This window comes from Electrona antarctica, assembly GCF_951216825.1.
Source record: "Electrona antarctica genome assembly, chromosome: 14".
Lineage (NCBI taxonomy): Eukaryota > Metazoa > Chordata > Actinopteri > Myctophiformes > Myctophidae > Electrona > Electrona antarctica.
Window position 1 is genome coordinate 38,589,207 of NC_136795.1, and position 14,442 is coordinate 38,603,648.

Sequence of the window (14,442 nt, forward strand, 5' to 3'; positions counted from 1 at the left end):
ATGTGTTCTTCCTCACACCCGCCAGGAAGGCACAGTCACGCGTCTTCCTAGACCTAGAGATTACATACATTCTCACACACACACGCACATACCATACGCCACGCGCACATTCACTCTTCACTACATAATTCACACACAAGGATTTTAATGGAAATACACCATTGGCTTTTGCATTTTTATCCTTTAAAACAGTCTTTGGGTATTGGGTTGGGTGTTATTTATTCCATATGTGTTCTTCCTCACACCTGCCAGGAAGGCACAGTCACGCGTCTTCCTGGACCTAGAGATTACATACATTCACAGTCACACCCCGCACGCAGACGCATACACACACACACACACACGCACGCACGCACGCACGCACGCATGCACGCGCGCGCGCCTCACGCACATACCATACGCCACACGCACATTCACGCTTCACTACATAATTCACACACAAGGATTTTAATGGAAATACACCATTGGCTTTTGCATTTTTATCCTTTTCAATACAGAAGTCAAAATCAAATAGAAGTTCCGACCTTGGCATACCCCTTTGAGTTGAGTTGAGTCACTCCACTTATTGGCCTTTGGACTAATGGCTCTACCATCACTATTCTAGTTATTACATTCACTTATTGGCCTTTGGACTAATGACTCTACCATCACTATTCTAGTTATTACATTGGGTGAAAGTAGCACATCACAATGCGTTGCACCGCAATGCTTTATGAACTTGTAGATCAGCTATTTTCACTGTCGTACAGTAGAACTAAGTATATCTCAGGCTTAATTCTGCTGTTTTGCCACTAAATTAACGTTAATGTCAGCTGTTGTTTTTCTTAATTCTGCAACCCAGAGAAACAAATGATAGTGGAAAACAAGACAAAGCAACCAAACTACTACTGAGCAGTTGAGACGGAGAACCATCTAAGTCCATCATTTATGCTGACCCCTCCCTGAAAAGGCCTATTTGTCCAGACCCCTTATCCATCATTTATACATTATGGATAATTATTATGGGGGTTCTTCGTCTCAACTGAGTCTACCTTGACAACAATATACAAAGTAATAACAGTTGGAAGGCTTTCCTTCCTCTGCTGCTACAAATGTATATGATTTAAAAGTTTGGCGATCGTTTAGTATTTCAGTTGATGCACGCACGGGGCCACAGGTATTTCCCAGACGGACATGAATGAGGTCACCTGCCAGCAGGCTGCAGACCTCAGGGCTAGCCTCGTGTGGCCAGACACGAATCTGCCGGTGCAAACAAAGCATTGCCCCTCGGCCATGCAGTAGCTACCTCAGGGCTATGTCAACATAAAGCCCATTATAGGTTCTATCATGTGTATCGAGATGATCATCCTTTATAGCATGGAAAGCGTTTAACTTTCAAACAATGTATGCTTCATAAGCTTGTCTGAACCTTTTACAGTCTCGGGGTAGCCCTCAGGTGAGCCCTTTGTTCACCCTACCCGATACACGTTGTGTAAATCTCTGCCGTGAAGTATTGCAGGTTTTAATACCCTCTCTGCCTCTGTTCTGTCTGTTGGTATAGATGGACGCTGCACTGACTGATGGACTGATGTCTCCCTCTCTCCCACCGCCTGCCAGCCAGCTGGACACGGCGGACAGGCCAGTGTGTTGTGTAAGTCCTGAGCAGCAGCATGGACATCCATTATTCATCACTCTGGTCATTAAGGACCAACCCTCACTTACTCTTTTATCTCTCCATCATCAGTACTGACCCTCTCTTTCTCTTCTCTTCTCTTCTCTTCTCTTCTCTTCTCTTCTCTTCTCTTCTCTTCTCTTCTCTTCTCTTCTCTTCTCTTCTCTTCTCTCCTCTCCTCTCCTCTCCTCTCCTCTCCTCTCCTCTCCTCTCCTCTCCTCTCCTCTCCTCTCCTCTCCTCTCCTCTCCTCTCCTCTCCTCTCCTCTCCTCTCCTCTCCTCTCCTCTCCTCTCCTCTCCTCTCCTCTTCCTCTCCTTCTCTCTGTACAGTCCATTAGCTCATATATGGTCCCTAGTCTCTCACCCTTCACTCTTGGTTCTTTGACTGCAACACACTCTCCTCCTCCACAACACCTGACGCTATCGCTCTTCAGCACTGACTGACCTTAGCATGTCCTTGACGTAATAATGGTACAGTAGCGTGCCGTGCTGTGGTGTAACGTTGCCCACTTGTCTCTTTCCCCCTGCCTTTTCCAGGTACATACAGCACCGTATATGATCAGTGATGGCTGTCTGAAACCTTGTTGAAATGGAAAAAGAACAATTTCCGATGGATCTTTGGTAGTTACGTATAGTTATTTAGTCACAAGCTCTAGTCACACCATCTTCCGTCTTGTCTCTTTCATCGGTTAAAACCCAAAGACAGAATAAACACTGTCTTCCTATTGTACCTATTTGGGGCATGCCAAATAGGTAAAAAATAAATCTTCAAGCAACATTGCGAGCTTGTAGATACAGTATGCTGTTTTCACTACTTTTGTGTTACACTTTCATACGACAAAGAAGACACACATCAATACATTATTAATTGATTTAAAAAAAAAAAAACATGAAGATGAACTATTAATTAAGATACAAGGTCTCCGTTGGACAGCGATGGCATCCCTGCGAGACAGCATAGATGATTGATCCTGGGAGGGGAGTTTCCTTCTGTTTTGCGTGAGAAGAATGTTTGTACATCTAAAAGCAGTGTGACGGTGAGTGTCCTTCTTCCCAGTTGTGATAAAACCGACAAGATTGTTGTTAGAAAGAAAAGCTCATAATTTATGCTTGGCAAACAGCCGTCCAGCAGGACAGAAACAACGCAGGCCAGGGCCATCGTGATGTCAAGGTAACCCTCGCTGGTGTGTGGCGTCCTTGCAGTGGTGTAGATTTATTTAAGTACTGTACTTGTTGTTGTTTTTGTACTTTAATTGAGTATTTCCACTACATCTCAGAGGCATACTCAAGTAACAACAATTATTTGAAAACCTTAGTTACTAGTTACTTTGCAGATTTTGATTATTATTACAAAACATACATTAACCACTTCAGGTAGCCCTATATTACATTTATGCCATTTGAAAATAGCCAATCTAGATCTGCTATTTTCAAAAGATTTTTAGACATTTCAAAACATGAAATGAGACATACTGCACAATGAGTACTTTTACTTTTGGTACTTGATGCCTATACAATTATAGACTATACTCTATATTGCAGTATTGATACTTTTAAGTAAACATTGTGAGTACTTTTCCCACCACTGCGTGCTTGTCGCTGTCACACTGCCAGTGTGCTATGGTTGCCATGCCAATACGTTATAACGTATACAACAACCTTGCCCCCGGTCTAACACGGCTTCGTTATTTAGCCGCTGTGGTCTTTGGGGGATATGTATATCTATATGTGTGTGTGTGTGTGTGTGTGTGTGTGTGTGTGTGTGTGTGTGTGTGTGTGTGTGTGTGTGTGTGTGTGTGTGTGTGTGTGTGTGTGTGTGTGTGTGTGTGTGTGTGTGTGTGTGTTTGTGTATATATATATATATATATATATATATATATATATATATATATATATAAATAAAAATTGAATTGAATTGAATTGAATTAGAAGGTGGGTGTGAATTTTTTTTTTCGTTACCATTGTCGCAATATTGCTCGCTCTGGGTGGATCTTTGTTGGTTGTAAACTTGTTGTGTGATTTGACACTTTAATAAAATTGAATTGAATTGAATTGAATAGACATCAAAGGGGTCTTGAGACCCTGCCCCTTTACCCGCCTGTTAAATGCAGGCCATTTACTACATGGTGAGAGAAATACAAATGAAATACAAATGCCCCCCCCCCCCCCCCCCCCCTCCTTTCCATGCCATACCCGAATAAGGCAGCAATCAGGGAGTATTGCCTTGTTTCCGAACTCTCCTGAACTTGAACGCAGCATGCATTTTTGCGTTGGAATAATTTGTCCTCAATGTGTAGAAATCCATGTAACACGCCGCATCTTCAGTGTAGCTGAAGAGTGAGCGGTCGATCCCCGAAAATAGCAGATCTAGATCTTGTCAAGGCTCTTGTAGATCTGCTATTTCCAGCCCCCGCCTCTCTAATGTTTTCAGCACGTCCCTGCTTCCGTCTTCCCTCTTGTCTCTCACCACCGATACCTTGTCCATTATCTTCCGTCTTATAGTGATGAGAGCCGTGCTCTCGCGCTTTTGACAGCAACGCGTGGCGCCTCCATCAGCCCCGCGCCATCCATCCATCCATCCGGTAGGTGCGACGACGAGCATGTCTCCACCCACACCCCCCTGCTAGTTGTCCCGCTGAGCACCCACCCCCCTGCTAGAGCCCCACACAGGGCTAAGTCCCTAGACTCCTTGTTATTACCATATCATCATCTCCAGAGTGGGAGATGAGATGTGCCTTGGGCTTGTAGCAGGCAGCAATGCAGCGTGCTGCCTCGCCTCACGCCTGCGTCTTTAAGAGAGAAAGAGAGAGAGAGAGAGAGAGAGAGAGAGAGAGAGAGAGAGAGAGAGAGAGAGAGAGGTTGGGGGACTGATTGGTAATGAGGAGAAAACAAGGCAGAGAGAGGGAGAGAGCGAGAGCATGAATCTATCATAAGCTAATTTTTTTTGCTTGCTTTATTCTCCGCTGTGCGCCGAGCATCCTTGCACTGACACGTCGTCTCCTGAGGCGCACGCACACACACACACATACACAAAGCTGAGGAGTACGCCTCAACCACCAGCCACTCCCGCACACACACACACACAAAAACACACACACACACACACACACACACACTCAGCCAGTGATGTGAGGAGCGCGCTTGCCGGTTACCACGGCAATCTCGCAAAGGAGGATCCAGCGGAGGAGAGAGAGAGAGAGAGAGAGACGAAGACCGAGAGAGGGAGCGAGTGAGTGAGCGAGCTAGAGAGAGAGAGAGAGAGAGAGAGAGGGAGACAAAGGGAAGAAGAAGCAGAGGAGCGAATAGGAAGCGGGGACATCGGCCACGAGGAGGAAGACGGAGAGACTTGAGAGCGTTTTTGCGAAGAGGAGAACGTTACGCGAGGGACAGGAGGGAGGAGACAGAGAGCCGGAGGAGAACGTTACGCGAGGGACAGGAGGGAGGAGACACAGAGAGAGCCGGAGGAGAAGAGGAAAGAGAAGAGGTGGAGCAGCAGGAACCGAGGCGATCACTTTGAGCTGCAGCGAGCGGAGCGTGTCGCAGCATGGGCAATGCACCATCTCAAGGCATGTCAATACTCTCTATGTAATACACTCATGTAGTAGCAGGTGATGTGTGTTGTGCCGTGGTGGTCCAACCGGCTTGTTCCGTCTGCTGTCACACATCCTCTGAGAGCAGGGGGGTGGGGTGGGGTGGAGCGAGGGGTTTGGTCACCGGGGGGGGGGGGGGCTCTGGGAGAGGTGTTACTTCTTCAATGTGATGTTGCTCTTTCTTGAGGAGCCTTGATTCATGTGTTGTCACGGGATGGATGGGTTGCAAGGTGTTTCGGGCGGCGAGGCACAAGCCGCCGGTGGGAGATGCTATAGGTAGAGAGGGTACTGGAGGGAGATGCTATAGGTAGAGATGGTACCAGTGATGCTGAGGGAGATGTTATAGGTAGAGAGCGTACCAGTGATACTGGAGGGAGATGCTATAGGTAGAGAGGGTACCAGTGATGCTGAGGGAGATGTTATAGAGGGGTACCAGTGATGTTGGTGGGAGATGCTATAGGTAGAGAGGGTACCAGTGATGTTGGAGGGAGATGCTATAGTTAGAGAGGGTACGAGTGATGCTGGAGGGAGATGCTATAGGTAGAGAGGGTACCAGTGATGCTGGAGGGAGATGCTATAGGTAGAGAGGGTACCAGTGATGCTGGAGGGAGATGCTATAGGTAGAGAGGGTACCAGTGATGCTGGAGGGAGATGTTATAGGTAGAGAGGGTACCAGTGATGCTGGAGGGAGATGTTATAGGTAGAGAGGGTACCAGTGATGCTGGAGGGAGATGTTATAGGTAGAGAGCGTACCAGTGATGCTGGAGGGAGATGTTATAGGTAGAGAGGGTACCAGTGATGTTGGTGGGAGATGTTATAGGTAGAGAGGGTACCAGTGATGTTGGTGGGAGATGCTATAGGTAGAGAGGGTACCAGTGATGCTGGAGGGAGATGTTATAGGTAGAGAGGGTACCAGTGATGCTGAGGGAGATGTTATAGGTAGAGAGGGTACCAGTGATGCTGGAGGGAGATGCTATAGGTAGAGAGGGTACCAGTGATGCTGGAGGGAGATGCTATAGGTAGAGAGGGTACCAGTGATGCTGGAGGGAGATGTTATAGGTAGAGAGGGTACCAGTGATGCTGGAGGGAGATGTTATAGGTAGAGAGGGTACCAGTGATGCTGGAGGGAGATGTTATAGGTAGAGAGGGTACCAGTGATGCTGGAGGGAGATGCTATAGGTAGAGAGGGTACCAGTGATGCTGGAGGGAGATGCTATAGGTAGAGAGGGTACCAGTGATGCTGGAGGGAGATGCTATAGGTAGAGAGGGTACCAGTGATGATGGAGGGAGATGCTATAGGTAGAGAGGGTACCAGTGATGCTGGAGGGAGATGCTATAGGTAGAGAGGGTACCAGTGATGCTGGAGGGAGATGCTATAGGTAGAGAGGGTACCAGTGATGCTGGAGGGAGATGCTATAGGTAGAGAGGGTACCAGTGATGTTGGAGGGAGATGCTATAGGTAGAGAGGGTACCAGTGATGCTGGAGGGAGATGCTATAGGTAGAGAGGGTACCAGTGATGCTGGATGGACCCGGTGGGTGGGTGTCAGTCAGTCAGTCCTTATAGGGGCGCATGCCAGCATCAGTGGTGGACAAAAAGTACTCGCACTACTTACTTGAATACTTGAATAAATGTATCAATACTGCAGTGTAGAAATACTCGACTCTGTTGCAAGTGAAAGTCCGCAATGCAAAATGTACTTGAGTAAAAGTAAAAAAAAGTATTGGCATCAAAATGTACTTATTAGAAAGTACTGCAGAATGTCCCATTTCAAGTTTTCAAATGTATACAAATATTTTGAAAATAGCAGATCTACAAGCTCATAATGCGTCGCAATGCAATTAATGCATTGTGAACTTGTAGATCGGCTATTTTCAAATGGCTGAAATGTATATACAGGGCTGAAGTGGTTAATGTACGTTTTGTAATAATAATCAAAATCTACAAAGTAACTAGTAACTCGAGTTTTCAAATAATTGTAGTGGAGTAAAAGTACAACATTTCATGCTTCTGAGATGTAGTAAAGTAGAAGTATTGAAGTAGTGGAAATTGGAATTACTCAAGGAATTTATACACTCTGAGTTACAGACCCATAAGGGTCCATTTGGTTCCTAATTATCATTTAGCTGGGGACCCCCTGGAACTCCCTCAAGGACCCCTGGGGGTCCCCGGACCCCACTTTGGGAACCACTGGTCTAAAATATGGTTATATATGTGTGAGGCAAGGTGGAGCTCGTCTAAATGGTACTCATTTCATATGCCCACAACAAATTGCGCTGGTTGTGTTAAACCATTGATATCTTCGTGAAATTGGACTAATTATGATTGTGAAACAGAAACTGTAAAATCTCAGTAGTTCAGATTACTAAGTCACAACTGCTGCTGTATCAGCTGATGCATGACAATATGGTGGGCAATTTGTCTTAATTAAGGGAACCTTAGTGTTTGTTTCCCCCCCAAATCATGGGAATCATAGGAAACATATAGTGAGTGTGTGAGGCTGGAAGGTGGAGCTGGTCTAAATAGTTGTGTTTGAGGAAGGTGGAGTCGGTCTAAATGGTTGTGTGTGAGGCTGGAAGGTGGAGCTGGTCTAAATAGTTGTGTTTGAGGAAGGTGGAGTCGGTCTAAATAGTTGTGTTTGAGGAAGGTGGAGTCGGTCTAAATAGTTGTGTGTGAGGAAGGTGGAGTCGGTCTAAATGGTTGTGTGTGAGGCTGGAAGGTGGAGCTGGTCTAAATAGTTGTGTTTGAGGAAGGTGGAGTCGGTCTAAATAGTTGTGTGTGAGGCTGGAAGGTGGAGCTGGTCTAAATAGTTGTGTTTGAGGAAGGTGGAGTCGGTCTAAATAGTTGTGTGTGAGGAAGGTGGAGTCGGTCTAAATGGTTGTGTGTGAGGCTGGAAGGTGGAGCTGGTCTAAATAGTTGTGTTTGAGGAAGGTGGAGTCGGTCTAAATGGTTGTGTGTGAGGCTGGAAGGTGGAGCTGGTCTAAATAGTTGTGTTTGAGGAAGGTGGAGTCGGTCTAAATGGTTGTGTGTGAGGCTGGAAGGTGGAGCTGGTCTAAATAGTTGTGTTTGAGGAAGGTGGAGTCGGTCTAAATGGTTGTGTGTGAAGCTGGAAGGTGGAGCTGGTCTAAATAGTTGTGTTTGAGGAAGGTGGAGCTGGTCTAAATAGTTGTGTGTGAGGCAGGCAGGTGGAGCATGGTGTGTTTGTTATGTGTGAGGAAGGTGGAGTCGGTCTAAATGGTTGTGTGTGTGTGTGTGTGTGTGTGTGTGTGTGTGTGTGTGTGTGTGTGTGTGTGTGTGTGTGTGTGTGTGTGTGTGTGTGTGTGTGTGTGTGTGTGTGTGTGTGTGTGTGTGTGTGTGCGTGCGTGCGTGCGTGCGTGCGTGCGTGCGTGCGTGCGTGCGTGCGTGCGTGCGTGCGTGCGTGCGTGCGTGCGTGCGTGCGTGCGTGCGTGCGTGCGTGCGTGCGTGCGTGCGTGCGTGCGTGCGTGCGTGCGTGCGTGCGTGCGTGCGTGCGTGCGTGCGTGCGTGCGTGCGTGCGTGCGTGCGTGCGTGCGTGCGTGCGTGCGTGCGTGCGTGCGTGCGTGCGTGCGTGCGTGCGTGCGTGCGTGCGTGCGTGCGTGCGTGCGTGCGTGCGTGCGTGCGTGCGTGCGTGCGTGCGTGCGTGCGTGCGTGCGTGCGTGCGTGCGAGAGGCAGGCAGGTGGAGCATGGTGTGTTTGCCAGAAAGAGAGGCAGAGAGAGGAACAATGTGTGAAAGACGAGTGCAAGGACAGTATAGGTGAACGAACACAAGGTTTAAAACACAGGGAGGTGAGAGTAACGGTATCTTCTGTCTGTCTGTCTGTCTGTCTGTCTGTCTGTCAGCCACAAACCTCTGTGTGAAGTCATGTGTCCGACTGTCCGTCCTTATAAGGAGGTTTCAGGGTGGGACAATTATTATAGTAGACAAAGGAAAACTGTAAAAAGATATTGGATGATAAAGATGGTTATGTATAAGGCAGAATGTGCAGACGAGGAGCTGGGCAGCATTTCCTTGAGTGAAGGAAGGGGGATGGTAATGATAGTGGATGAGCGTGTGGGGAGACTGTCATGTTGTGACCCTCTCTCTCTCTGTATCTCTCTGTATCTGTCTCTCTCTCTCTCTCTCTCTCTCTCTATCTCTCTCTCTCTCTGTCTGTAATCTGTATATCTCTCTCCTTTTACTTTGTTTGCCTCTTCTGATCTATCCTCCAGCCTTCTCTCTGCTGTTCATCGTTATCTGTCCCTGCCCTGTCAATCTCTCTCTGTGCTCTGTTCTCTGTTCCCTCTCCCTCTCCCTCTCCGTCTCTCCGTCTCTCCCTCTCTCCCTCTCCCTCTCCCTCTCCCTCTCCCTCTCCCTCTCTTCCTCTCCCTCTCCCTCTCTCTGTTCTCTCCCTCTCCCTCTCTCTGTTCTCTCCCTCTCTCTCTCTCTCATTCTCTCTCTCTCTGTCTCTTGCTCTCTCTCTCACTCCCTCTCTCCTCACAAGACATTGACACTGATTAGGGCCTGACATGTCTGAAATAATATACCCGCTGTCCTGAAAATGTGACCGACAGTGACAGGCTGAGAGAAGAGATTTCTAAAGAAAGACGGGCAGAAAGAGTGATTATTATCAAGTGTGTATGAGGTGTGTATATATGTGTTGTGTGTGTGAGTATGTGCATGTGTGTCTCACGCCTGGCACGTGCATCCGTACGCGTATATGTGACGCCTGCCTGCATGTGTTCAAAGAGGAGAGAGCATCAGCAATGCAGAAATGGGAAAGATTGGGAACAGGGGGAGGGAGGCGGTGTGGTGAGCAACGTGCTCTAGGCATGCACCGACAGCCCTGGGATGGACGGGTGGGGTGGGGGGTGACACCCCTGGTGAATACATACACTTCCTTTCTTTTCACTCTCATTCTCTGTCTCTCTCTCGCCCTACCCTCCTCTCCTCTGTCTCTTCATCCCATGTTTGACTGTCATCCTGGGACATACTGGTGGTAGAGGGAAGGGAAGGGGAGGGGAGACAGATTGATAATAAGAGAGGGAGGGAGGGAGGGAGGGAGGGACGGGTGTTGAAAAGGAAGTTTGAAAGAACAAAAGCGAGAGAAGGGAAGTCAACGCAGAGCATGTACGAGGTACGCCGTTTAGGAACTGAGGAGGAGTTGTTCGGCTGCCGGCACTAACACGCTTCTCTGAAATGCAGTGTGAACTGAAGGTAAATAAGATCCTTCCGTCGGCTCGGCTGATTGGTCCTCGGTGGATCGGTAATATTTGAGTGCTTTAATTTTGTTTTCTAATAAGCTGCTCTCAAAGTTTAGCATGGCAACTACGTAACTAAGGTAATAATGTGTTTAGTCTCTGAGCCGTGGTGTGTACTGCTGTGCTCACCTCCAGCGCTGTTCAACGTCTGAGCTGAACAAATGGATGTGCTGGAAAGTAACTAGAAGCACATTTACAATTTGGAGGAATTTGTACTTTGAGTGAGTATTTCCAATTTCCAATACTTCTACTCCACTACATCTCAGAGACACATATTGTACTTTTACTCCACTACATTTATGTGAAAACTTTAGTTACTACTAGGCATGTAACGATATATCGTATATCGCGATATATCGATATTCTATCCCGACGATATGTATCGATATGCATTAACCTCTTCAGTCCTATATACATTTCGACCGTTTGAAAATGGCAGATCTACAAACTCACAGTGTGTCGCATTTCAAAAGATTATTATACACTTGAAAACTTGAAATGGGACATTCTGCACACTGAGTACTTTTACTTTTGGTACTTTAAGCCCATTTTGATGCCAATACTTATACTATACTGAATTCCAGACTTGTACTTGTGACGGAGTACTTCTACATTGCAGTATTTGAGTACCTTTTCCACCACTGTCTACAAATGGATGGCCTTATTTGCTGGGTGGAAGTAGAGCACGGTGATATATTGATGTGCTGATATGAGGCTTGATACTGTCTGGGACTTTGGTTAGTGTGCATCATAAAATAACATAAATGCTGTCTTTTCCTGCTCTTATAAAGGCTGTAAAAGAACAGTCAGTAAATATTGCGATTGTAAATATTATTGTGATATCATCACACAGCAGACCTAGCTGAATGTGATGATATAGTTTGGAAGGTTGATGTTTGATATCCCATTTTCAGAAACTATAGTCTCTAGTGTAGACCAGGGGTTCTCAACGTTTTTGGCCGGGGACCCCCGGAAATGCTTTGGCAATGTCTCGGGACCCCCGCCCGCCCCCTCCCGACCCCCAATATAAATTGACTGCTACAATAACCTTAACCCATTTTGGGCGGGAACCCCTTTTGGTGTTTTAAGCATTATGTTATAATTTAGCTATTGAAAAATAGCAGATCTACAAGCTCATAGCACGCCACCGAGTGGCGCGCTACGAGCTTGTAGGTCTGCTATTTTTGAAAAATCGTGAAAAAAAAATTAAACAAAGTTTTTTATTTTTTTATAATTTGGGGACCCCCTAAAATAATTTGGCGACCCCCCGAGGGGTCGCGACCCACGGGTTGAGAACCCCTGGTGTAAAGGAAGGGACATTTGATTTTTAGTCACTATCTCTGGCTCCAAGATAGATGAAGCAGTGTCATCATGAGACGGCTTAGTCCAAAGGTTATTCTCAGGTTACTGACCTGAGAATCGCTTGTTTTCTTTTTTTTACCTTTATCAGTCACTCTAGACTATAGAGCTTGTCCTTGGGGCTCTGTGCGAATTCGGTGTCTGCATTTTGGAGGAATTGGAATGGATTAGCCGAGTGGGCTGAATACCATGAGCTAAAGGTTGTCTTTTCTCCAGAGGCCCATATTTTTGAATAATCAGCCAGACCAAATGATGTCTAGAGACCACCAACAATTGTTAATGCAGAGAGACAACTCACTCCTGCTAAAGGGCCTTTACTGTTGAACTAACAGTCAAACTACTAAATATATGTGTTCGATCTGAAGCCCATCTAAAGCTTGTTACTGAGACAGACAGACAGACAGACAGACAGACAGCAAAGTTACTATATTTACCCAGGGTAACTGGACTAAGCATCAGATACTTGTTTACAGCCAGGCCCTGCTCATAGAACATTTCATGGTAGTGGTTCAATGCCTTGCTCAAGGGCACTTCAGCGGTGGTAATTTTAACGTGCTGGTCCGGGGATACGAACTGGCGACCTTCCGGTATCAAGACCGCTCCGCAAACCGTTCGGCCACCGCTGCCAAACAGACAGACAGACAGACAGACAGACAGACAGACAGACAGACAGACAGACAGACAGACAGAACAGAACAGACAGGAGAAATTCACTTGTCATGGCAGTTTAGAGAGTATACATTAGTGTAAACAATAGTCATGGAAATAGATGAAGCGTTCTCGAGCAGTATAAGCCAGGAATTAGCCTGTCGGAGAGCTACAGCTAACGAGTCAGCTCACAGCGTGTTATGAGCTTGTAGATCGTCTATTTTCGACTAAGTCCTACAGGGCTTTATGGGGCTGCCATTGTGCGGAGGCAGCAGATCCCGGCTGCGTTGTGCCGCCACATACAGTAGTATTTTAGGCTTAGGTTTACATTTACACGCTGGCTGTCTGTCTCTGCTGCTGATCCTCTCTGCTGAGACGAGGCCAGAAGGGATGTCAGGGAGATGACTTATTGCTGTTATTGAGAGGATAATAGCATAATGTAGAGACGGAGAGGATAATGAGATAAGATAAGGTAAACCTTTATTGATGCCCGTGGTGGGGAAATGCAGCTGTCAGCAGCAAAAGACGTTAAAGCGTGAAAAACAGGACCGTTAGAAGTAAGAGTAGAGTCGAGAGCCAAAACAAGACGGATAAGAATAAAGATAAAGTAAAAAAAACTATACAATAGTTTGACTTATAAATTACTTTCTGTCAATAACTGTAAGCAGAAACCTTGTATCTCCATATTTCTTTTTATGTATTTTTTTCATACTTGGTCGTTGCACAAAAGTGCTGAAAATAATAATATATAATACATCTTGTACAAGCCCACAATGTATTGTGATGCGATGCCTTGTGAGCTTGTAGATCTGCTATTCGGGCTATTTAACCCATTTTGGGCGGGAACCCCTTTTGGTGTTAGCATTATGTTATGCTTTAGCTATTGAAAAATAGCAGATCTACAAGCTCATAGCGCGCCACCGAGTGGCGCGCTACGAGCTTGTAGGTCTGCTATTTTTGAAAAATCGAAGAACCACTGACATAGAAACATAGCTTTTTCAGAAAACTGTCAGGATGTAGAAGACATTGGCGCAGATGGCGCAAGGCGGAGTCTCCGGCGTCGTTCGCCGGCAGCCATCTTGCTACAGTGAACTTTCCAGCACGTTCTATGGTAGCTGGTGATCTGCTCGAACAAAAATACTCTTACTCGCTCAAACCTTGACGGATTTACAAACGGTTTGGTTTATTACAAACGTTATCAACGTGGCTATGATTCAGTATGCTTATCTGCTTAATGCTATTTTTTATATGAAAGTCCATTATACGCATGCTAATGTCTACTGACGTTTATAACAAACCAAACTGTTTGAAAATTGAGCAAGTTATGGTCATTTAAAAAGTACACGCCCCATAGACACAATGTTATGAGTGGACAAGCTACCTGAAGCAAGATGGCCGCCATGTGACGACCTCGCTCTCTCCATTGGCCATCTAGCCTTTCTTATACAGTATGTGGTTCTGCATATAAGTGTACAGTACATCCCAGTATAGTCCATGTGAAACTATGCCAGCCAGAGTGGAGCAGGAGTCGGTAACCTCAAAGAAAAAGAACCTTGACAGTCATGAAAACTGTGCTTCTATAGTGGCATGACCTTCAGCCACTGGGTAGAATAACATGCATGCAGGTAGTGTACATGACTGATGAAGAGTGTGTGTGCGTGCGCGTGTGTGCGCACAAACCATTTCTGGGTCTATGCTCAAGCCAGATAGAATGAAGAGTGAATGGAGATGAGGAATACTAGAGTTCAATCAGACTCTTGAACTCTAGTATCCCTGGCAGATAGGCCATGAACTGATGACATGAACTCTATGTTCAGTTTTTAAATGTTTTTCTTATTCTATTTATCTTTTTTATGGACTTGCACTTGATATATTTATTATTGTATGAGCCTGTGCTGTCTCTTAACTAGGAGAAATGTAATTTTGTTTTTTTCTGCTG

At 46.1% G+C, this 14,442-nt stretch overlaps 1 protein-coding gene across 1 annotated transcript in view; it reads left to right on the forward strand.

Annotated features, from left to right (window-relative positions):
- The first annotated feature begins 1,574 nt into the window (after window positions 1–1,574).
- Window positions 1,575–14,442, forward strand: part of srcin1a (SRC kinase signaling inhibitor 1a) — a 211,044-nt gene continuing 198,176 nt past the window's right edge. The window contains exon 1 of the mRNA XM_079519333.1: window positions 1,575–1,630. The gene's annotated coding sequence lies outside the window, so the exon portion shown is untranslated. The remainder of the gene's footprint in view (window positions 1,631–14,442) is intronic.